The 9,589-nt window shown below is 40.9% G+C and overlaps 1 non-coding gene across 1 annotated transcript; it reads left to right on the top strand.

Annotated features, from left to right (window-relative positions):
• Positions 1-501: 501 nt before the first annotated feature.
• Positions 502-640, top strand: LOC128058445 (small nucleolar RNA SNORA48). The gene has a single exon (XR_008200476.1). It is a non-coding gene; the product is annotated as a small nucleolar RNA SNORA48 (small nucleolar RNA).
• Positions 641-9,589: the final 8,949 nt, after the last annotated feature.

Raw genomic sequence — 9,589 nt, forward strand, 5'->3', positions numbered from 1 at the left:
GTACCTAGAACAGTGCCTAGCAGATGGTACTTAATAAAGAGTTCATGAATAAACAGGTCGAGTACCCCAACCCAGAGGACAGTGATAATTTCTTTGTCTTCGGTTCACCTATTTCTGGACTCAATACAGGCATTACTCTCTCCCATTTCTCTTCAGTTCCCACACTATATGACCACAGAATTTCTTCAGTAATACAATCAAATGTTTCACAGATTTCCCCATTACATCAATCATATTTAGACATTGTCTAATTAAACTCAAATCACTTTGTCATTCACTGTAATCATATTTCAAAATTCTCTGAGTTCTTCATTATAACCGAACAAGTGCTTAAGGTAGAGACTAGCTAAACACTCCTGAAAGTCATGTTTTCCTTTTCCTGGGCACACAGCTAGTTTGTGTCTCATGCCCATGACTGAGTTTTAACCATTGGTAAGTGTGCACAAGGGATGTACATTTCCTCCTTTCCATAAAATCTTCCTATTTAAAATTCAGCTCCCTTGTCCCTGGCCTGGGTAGAGTGGCACCTGGTTGGTTGATGGTGCCTGTTTCATATCAGTGAGGGACAAAACAACTCCTTGTTTATCTCAGCTTGGCTTTTGCTCTGTGCCCATGCCTGGTTCATGCCCTGGACACGTGGGAAAAAAAATTCAGCTCCCTATCTCCCTTTGTCCAGATGAATGTAGAGAATCCTGTGGCCCCAGGAGATGGTAGAATCAGTGAAAGGAAAAGTCTGGGTCTGTAAATAATCACATGGGTCAAAGTCTGCCTCTCTTCTCACCATCACATGCACACATGTCAACCTTCATTCTATTGTGATGTGAATGAGAAACATATCTTTATTGTATCAAGTTACTGGGACTTGAGGGTTACGCTTATAGCACTTATCATGTTCTGACTAACTTAGAACAGTAATCATGTCACTTTACTGATTTTTATTTTAAATATGCGTATAGATTTCTTGAGAATATTAAAAAGTATATCTTGAGAACTTGGAACAATTTATTTTTTTCTCCTGTGTTCCATATTTACATGGTTACCCAAGCATGTTCTCTTTCTTTTGTCCTCTTAGTCACCCATATCACACTGAATCAATCAATCAGCAATCAATTCTGCTGCTAAATATTCATTACTCTTCATCCCCACTATCTTTACCTTGTTTATTAGACTCCTGAGTTTCCCACCTGGATCACTGAAATAACCTCCTATATTTTCTGCTTGTCTTCGGTGTTTTATTCCTTCATCAGCCAGACTTTGCCAGACTGGTCTTCCTGACATGAAAATCTGATTTCATCATTTCTTTGCTTAAAATTCAGTAACTCCCCTTCACCTCCCAATTAATATCTAAAGAAACTAGCCTTCTTTTAGATCCTCTTTGCTTACATCTTCCTTATCACACACCCTAAGCTATTAAGGCTCAATGATTTCCAAGTGTGAGCTTAAAATATCTAGTTTCCCAGGCATTACTGAAAAGAGTTTTGGAATTTAGAAGTGGTCCAGGCATCATCTGCTGACTAAACAAATGATATAGCTTAAACACATATACATTACCACTGAATTAACATGCATGCAGTATATATGAGCTACTTTTATCACCATCATTTTCCAAATGTATTTTTTTGCTATTATGATTAATAAAATTGCCTTTGAATGAAACTATTTGTAATATATTTCTCAGTTATAGGATATTAAATAAAACTACTGTCGTGCGCATTGGAGGCCCAATATTTTCATGTTAAAAAGGGCCACTCGACTATTTGGAAACTACTGCTGTAGCCAACCCAAACTATTTGCAACTCTTTGAATGGGCAGTGACATTGATTCTGTACATGTGGTGGATTCTGTGGTTTGGCTTGATCAACCTCCATCCCACCTTACTTAGAAGTAAGTAAGCGTGCCTTCCTGTGTTGCAGAGACTAGAAAGCTAATGGCTTTCCTTCTTAAAATTTTTTGCAGCAAGAGCTCTGAATGCACAAAATAGATGTGCTCCTGTGAGATTCAGAAATTTAAAACAGAGCTGAGGCCATGTTCCTGCTCTCCTGGCTGTCTTTTTATTGGCAAACAATTTTGCACAGATCCTTTGCTCTAAGAGTCCAGTGGCAGCAGCATCAGGATGGCCTTCCTGATCCTTCTTAGAGAATGACAATGTATTCTTGGTCTGAAGCGGTCCAGTGATGGCCTCAGTGGGACAGTACTATAGTCTTTTGGGAATCACTCTTGGTAGGCCAGCCTATAGCCTATTCTGGTCCTTCCATGATTTTGTCCTAATCCCCCATGAATCATTACTTTCTTAAAATGACCATATTGGTTTCTGTTTCCTGTACTGAAACCTGATGAACACAAGTCTTGTAAAATATTGCTCTAACACGGAATCATGTCCCCTCTCAACCCCTTATACTCTTGCTCTCAGTTCAAGTGTGTTCTTTTCTACGAAGCATTTATCAACCCCTGTAGCTGAGTCAAACACCTTCTTTTCTGTCCCAGTCATAATCCTAGGACGGTGCTTCTCACTATTGTACAACAATGGTCTGTATTTGTCCATTGTTGTTATTGTTTAGTTGCTGAGTTGTGTCTGACTCTTTTGGAACCCCATGGACTATAGTCCACTAGGCTCCTTCTTTCCATGGGATTTCCCAGGCAAGAACACTGGAGTGGGTTGCCATTTCCTTCTCCAGGGGATCTTCCTGACCCAGGGATCGAACTTAGGTCTCCTGTATTGGCAGGTAGATTCTTTACCACTGAGCCACCAGGGAAGCCCTCACATTTGTCCATTACTTTTCTATAGAAGTTAACTAATAAAGCTTCTTTGTGTTACTCATTTGTTCCCAGGCTAGTGCACTATAAGGGCTCACGAAGTGAATGAATGAAGAAATAGGAATGTCCATGAATAACAACTAACAACCCATAAAGAAGGAAACACAGTAGTATCTGAAAGGACGTGTAGTTTTTCTTGCAAAATGGTACCATGTGCAAGTATATTTAAAATAAGGATGGCCTGAAATGTCATAAATCTATATATATTCTCCTTAGACCCTTAACAAAGACAACCATATGGGCTAGACCAAAGATTGGCAATTTTTCTCTGTAAAGCTCCAGACAGTAAACACTTTAGGCTTTGTGGGCTGTATGATCTTTGTCAGGACTACTCAACACAGCCATTTTCAAGAGAAAGCGGCCATGTTTCTCGTTTGAAAACTGACTCCAGACACAGGAGGCACAGAGACTGAAGACAGATACAGGCCACTTCAGACAGGTAGGTGACAGGTTTAATAAGCCACGGTGAGGTGTGGTGAGGAAAATCCCATGAGGTGAGGTGAGTCACGTGAGGTGAGGTGTGGTGAGGAAAGTCACGTGAGGTGAGGTGAGGCGGTGGCCGTAGGTCTCCACACCCGCCGCCAGAATCTTGAAAGTTTATACAGAGACCTTACCTGGGTTCAGTCAGTCATATATTCAGTCCATATGGTCTCAACATCTTAGTCTTGCAAGGCTTCGACCTTAGAACAGCTCTCACTGAGGGAATGGTGGGCGGAAGGGCATTCCAAGACAGGGGAGCGTGTGTGGCACCTTCAAATGTGCTGGACCCATGTGCAGGTCAACCCGCGGTCATGCCGTTTCTGCGACCTTCTCCAGCACATGCAGATACTCACATAAAACAGGTCATTTATAAGTAGTGGGAATGGTTGTGTGTGGTCCTATAAATCTTTATCTATGAACACTAAAACGTGAATTTCATATAATTTTCATGTCAAAAAACATTCTTTGGGGATTTTTTTTCAAGCATTACAAAAATGTAAAAACTATATAACAATTGGTTGGGGTGGGAGTGAGCAATAAGAGTAAGCATATTTGGCCTGCAGGCAGTGGTTTGCAAGTCACAGGTTCAGGAGATTAAGGAAAAGCCTTGGTTTATAGTTTGGAGTGACTTTATTATTATTATTATTGTTTATTGGTAGATCTTTGTATGTCTTTCAATTTCTTCTCATGTAAAATGAAGATTATATTATGTAATAACATATTACTAATATAATTCATTCTGATATTATAATAGAACTGGACATGGAACAACAGATTTGTTCCAAACAGGAAAAGGCATATGTCAAGGCTGTATATTGTCACCCTACTTATTTAACTTATATGCAGAGTACATCATGAGAAATGCTGGGCTGGACAAAGCACAAGTTGGAATCAAGATTGCTGGGAGAAATACCAATAACCTCAGATATGCAGATGATACCACCCTTATGGTAGAAAGTGAAGAAGAACTAAAGAGCCTCTTGATGAAAGTGAAAGAGGAGAGTGAAAAAGTTGGCTTAAAGCTCAACATTCAGAAAACTAAGATCATGGCATCCAGTCCCATCACTTCGTGGGAAATAGATGGGGAAACAGTGGAAACAGTGGCTGACTTTATTTTTCTGGGCTCCAAGATCACTGCAGATGGTGATTGCAGCCATGAAATTAAAAGATGCTTACTCCTTGGAAGGAAAGTTATGACCAACCTAGACTCTGGCAGTTGGTGATGGACAGGGAGGCCTGGCGTGCTGCAGTTCATCGGGTCACAAAGATTTGGACACGACTGAGTGACTAAACTGAAGTAAAAATGTTTTGAGACCTTGGGGACAGGGCTTGTCACTTGTAGGTCTCTTGAAGTTTCTAAGTACTGGATTAATTTAAGTGTTTGACAGATAACATCTAATAGTAAGGCCTTAAAGTTCTATGTGTTTGGCAAAACTGTCAGTGAGCAGGTAAGAATATTCTCCCCTTCATTTATTGCATGAAAGGGAAGGAGACAAAAATAATATGTAGACTACCACCCCACTTTTGTTCCCATCCAAAAATGGACAAATCACCTTAATTGCAGTTTTCAATAAAGCAGATGTCAAGAGATTATAAGCATTATACCTGTTTTAGTTTCTAGGAGAAATTTTTTCTTGGAGTTTTTGAAAGACTCGAATTAGAGAGGTGGAAGGGACACCTCCCTCAACTCCCAGTTCACAGGTAAGAACATCTTGGACATAGACTGTTAAAGGGTAGTTAGTGGCAGGACACCACAATGCTCTTTTTTACTTTATCAGGCTTTAAAAATAAATTATACTCCTTTCTTTTAATGAAAATTTTCTAGTTCAGTTCAGTCGCTCAGTCGTGTCCAACTCTTTGCGACCCCATGAATCACAGCATGCCAGGCTCCCTCCCCATCACCAACTCCTGGAGTTCACTCAGACTCACGTCCTTCAAGTCAGTGATGCCATCCAGCCATCTCATCCTCTGTCGTCCCCTTCTCCTCCTGCCCCCAATCCCTCCCAGCATCAGAGTCTTTTCCAATGAGTCAACTCTTCGCATGAGGTGGCCAAAGTACTGGAGTTTCAGCTTTAGCATCGTTCCTTCCAAAGAAATCCCAGGGCTGATCTCCTCAGAATGGTTGGATCTCCTTGCAGTCCAAGGGACTCTCAAGAGTCTTCTCCAACACCACAGTTCAAAAGCATCAATTCTTCAGCACTCAGCTTTCTTCACAGTCCAACTATCACATCCATACATTACCACTGGAAAAACCATAGCCTTGACTAGACAGACCTTTGTTGGCAAAGTAATGTCTCTGCTTTTCAATATGCTATCTAGGTTGGTCATAACTTTCCTTCCAAGGAGTAAGCGTCTTTTAATTTCATGGCTGCAGTCACCATCTGCAGTGATTTTGGAGCCCCCAAAAATAAAGTCTGACACTGTTTCCACTGTTTCTCCATCTATTACCCATGAAGTGATAGGACCAGATGCCATGGTCTTTGTTTTCTGAATGTTGAGCTTTAAGCCCACTTTTTCACTTTCCTCTTTTACTTTCATCAAGAGGCTTTTTAGTTCCTTTTCACTTTCTGCCATAAGGGTGGTGTCATCTGCATATCTGAGGTGATTGATATTTCTCCCAGCAATCTTGATTCCAGCTTGCGCTTCCTCCAGCCCAGCATTTCTCATGATGTACTCTGCATATAAGTTAAATAAGTAGGGTGACAATATACAGCCTTGACGTACTCCTTTTCCTATTTGGAACCAGTCTGTTGTTCCATGTCCAGTTCTAACTGTTGCTTCCTGACCAGCATATAGGTTTCTCAAGAGGCAGGTCAGGTGGTCTGGTATTCCCATCTCTTTCAGAATTTTCTTAAAAATTTTCTAAGGTTAGGTCTAATCATGGGTTTACAACTAAATCATGTGTTTCCCTGAGTTGCAAAGGATTTCTGTTATATAAAACACAGAGATATAGTATAAGAAACCAATTTCTTATTTTTTATTGATGATACTAACCATCACCCAAGACCATAAACTGAGGATTGTGAGGGATAAAGATTCTATGACCTTAGAGACTGAGTCCAAGAGAGATAAGCAGAAAAACTGTTCTGGCCACCTAATGGGTAAGCATCACTAAGCTGCTTTCTACTGCTCTCCTGTTGTATTTGAGAAATTAAGGAATAACATCCTACTTCTTTTAGGCACTCTAGCCTCTCATTTTTGCCTAAAACTGCCCAAATATAGTGAGCTCTGGCAACTTCACAAAAACAGGGAGTTCCCACCAGCTCTGTGTTTGAACAACTCAGACCTATCTTGATCATATTTAAAACTGGAACAACTCTATCTCTACCTCCAATCTCCATTCCTTGGTTCTTTTTCCATAACACTCACCCCACTTGGCATACAACATGATTAACTCATTTACTAGGTTTATTGGCTATTACATTTGTCCCCTCAACTAGAATGTAAGCTCCCTGATGGAAAGGATTTCTGTTTAGTTCTCTGATTGTTTACCTCAAATAGTGCCTTGCACATAACAGGCACTCAGGAAATATTTGCTGAATTAATAAACAAAACTGAGAAAGTGAAGACTAGGGAATCAAGGCACACCTTTGGACAGGATGTAAAGAAATGATGGGGACAGCAGAATCATACGAGGGCAAAGGAAAAGAATACTCATGGAGTGTTATGACATGCAAGGGACAATAGGATATGCCCATAAACTTATTATCACAGCTACTATTATCCTCATCCTTCCAGTTGATGAATAAGGCTAGATAACTTGTTCAGGTTCATTCAGCTGGTGAAGGGTAGAGCCAGGACTCAGTGCTCACACTGACTGCAAAGTCCATGTGTCTCTCCATTGCTTTGTAACAGACTCTGTAATGCCACCCCTGTGAACCATAGTGCTGGTGCAGCCAGCTCAGCATATGCACCTGATTTTATTAAAGTGGCTAAATAGACAGGTTTCTGGTGTAAGATAGTAACAGAGTCATGCTGAAGAGGTTTTGCTTTTCAGATTTACCACATAAAGGATGTCTGTTTCCAGTAAGGACTTCCCCCATGGCACAGTGGTAAAGAATCCACTTGCAATGCAAGGAGGATGCAGGAGACGCAGTTTTGATCCCTGGGATGGGGAAGATCCCCTGCAGAAGGAAATGGCAACCCACTCCAGGATTCTTGCCCATGGACAGAGGATGCCAGTGGGCTACAGTCCAGAGGGTTGCAAAGAGTCAGACAAGACTGAACGACTGCACACACTGAACGAACACACACACACACACACATTTCCAGTAAAGCCAGAAGCATCTCCTGGTAGTCCACTGGTTAAGACTCTACACTGCCAATGCAGGAGGCATAGGTTCAGTCCCTTGTCAGGGAGCTTAAGATTCCACATGCTGATGGCATGCCCCTTCCTCCAAAAGTAAACTGGAATTGCTTCATCCATGAATTAATCCCCTAAACCAGGGGACTCAAATATCAAATCTTGTCGCGTTGCCTGGGCAGTAGACAATGGCTTAGTGAGTTAACTATTCACAGGTTCAACATATTGGGGCAGCCAGCATCAGACCCACCTCTGGGGCTTACCTGCCTCTTTACCTGCAATCACTTAGGCAATACAAAGGTAGAGATTTCCTCCTCGACTTCACAAGCATCTTTCCTTTCCTATTTCTCACCCCAGAACTTGAGTTGACACCTTTGTACATATATAATTTTTTGGTTTACAAATTGGAACATAGAAATATAAATTTTACTGACTTCATGGCTAACAAATTCCTAGAAGCAGAATGAGACAGTAATCACAGGTATCTGGCTGATGTGATCAACATGGGTCTGGAGTAGTGATCAAAACGGAAGTGTTAGGGATATATAGGTTAGGGATGTCATGGGGATATATGCCAGGGATACCTGAGACTTTAAGGACAGAGGGAAGTGGGGGAGAGAAAGGTCAGCTTTAACCAGTTTGACCATGAAGAGGTTTGCATAAACCAGGAGATCTCTATGGATCCTAGTCACACGCTTATTCATATTTGCTCCATCCTCAGCTCTTCTCTTCAGCAACAGGGATAAAATAAAAGTTTAGCTGTAACCACAGCAAGCAGAGGAAGACAGTTGTTTCTGAAGACTAGAAGAGAGAGTAAATCATTTTTAATCAAGTGATTTGGAAAGGTTGTTAAGGCATAAAGAACAAATAGTTTTGTGTCCTGTGAGAGTTTTAGGGTGTCTCCATAAATGTTTCATACAAGTTACTATTTAAATAATAGGCACATCCTGATGGAGTCTGTGGAGTAGAGCTGATTTGTGAAGCACCATCATTTATGTGGTCATGTCATTCTTCAGCTTAGATGCTGATAAAAATAAGCTGGGTTGGGATATTTATTTAAAATTTGGAGGAGACTTCCTCACATGTCAGGGCCAGGAATCTGAATTTGTAACAAGTCACTTGGGTGATTCTGATGAACCACACTTTGAAAGATGCCATCAAGACTGCAGAGTGCTAAGGATGCAAGGGTGCTGCTGCTGCTGCTGCTAAGTCGCTTCAGTCGTGTCCAACTCTCTGCGACCCCATAGACAGCAGCCCAACAGGCTCCCCCGTCCCTGGGATTCTCCAGGCAAAAACACTGGAGTGGGTTGCCATTTCCTTCTCCAACGCATGAAAGTGAAAAGTGAAAGTGAAGTTGCTCAGTTGTGTCCGACTCTTCACGATCCCATGGACTGCAGCCTACCAGGCTCCTCTGTCTATGGGATTTTCCAGGCAAGAGTACCGGAGTGGGTCACCACTGCCTTTTCCTAAGGATGCAAGGGTGATTTGGAGCTAAAAATGAGTTCTTGTTCGACTATAGACATATTAAGAAAACTAAATGAGACAAGTCAGAAGAGCATAAATACTTTGAAATTCTCCAAGGTCATCTAAATTACCATGAACATCACTAGCTTTTGTAAAGAAAACAGAGGGAAATATTTAGTCCATTCTATCCATTGTAATTACTGTGCTACTGTATTAAATTTTAGCAATCTTCCAAGAATGGTCCTCTCAAATCTCTCAAGCATTTTAACTATCATGTTCAGAATATAAAATTTCTATTTATCTTCCAGGGCTCTATATCACTGGACACAAAACATTATATGACAAGCTACACTTAAAATAAGAGCCACTATTTATTGTCAGAGACTGTTTTAATATGCGACATCCTGTTTGAGTCTCACAATAAGCCTAACAGGTAGGAACCATTATAAACCTCATCTTACAGTTTATGAAATGGAGGACTAAGGCTTAATAGGTTTAAAAAGTTTGCCCAATGGATGGAAACAAAAA

Source organism: Budorcas taxicolor, chromosome 1 (genome assembly GCF_023091745.1).
Source record: "Budorcas taxicolor isolate Tak-1 chromosome 1, Takin1.1, whole genome shotgun sequence".
NCBI classification, from domain to species: domain Eukaryota; kingdom Metazoa; phylum Chordata; class Mammalia; order Artiodactyla; family Bovidae; genus Budorcas; species Budorcas taxicolor.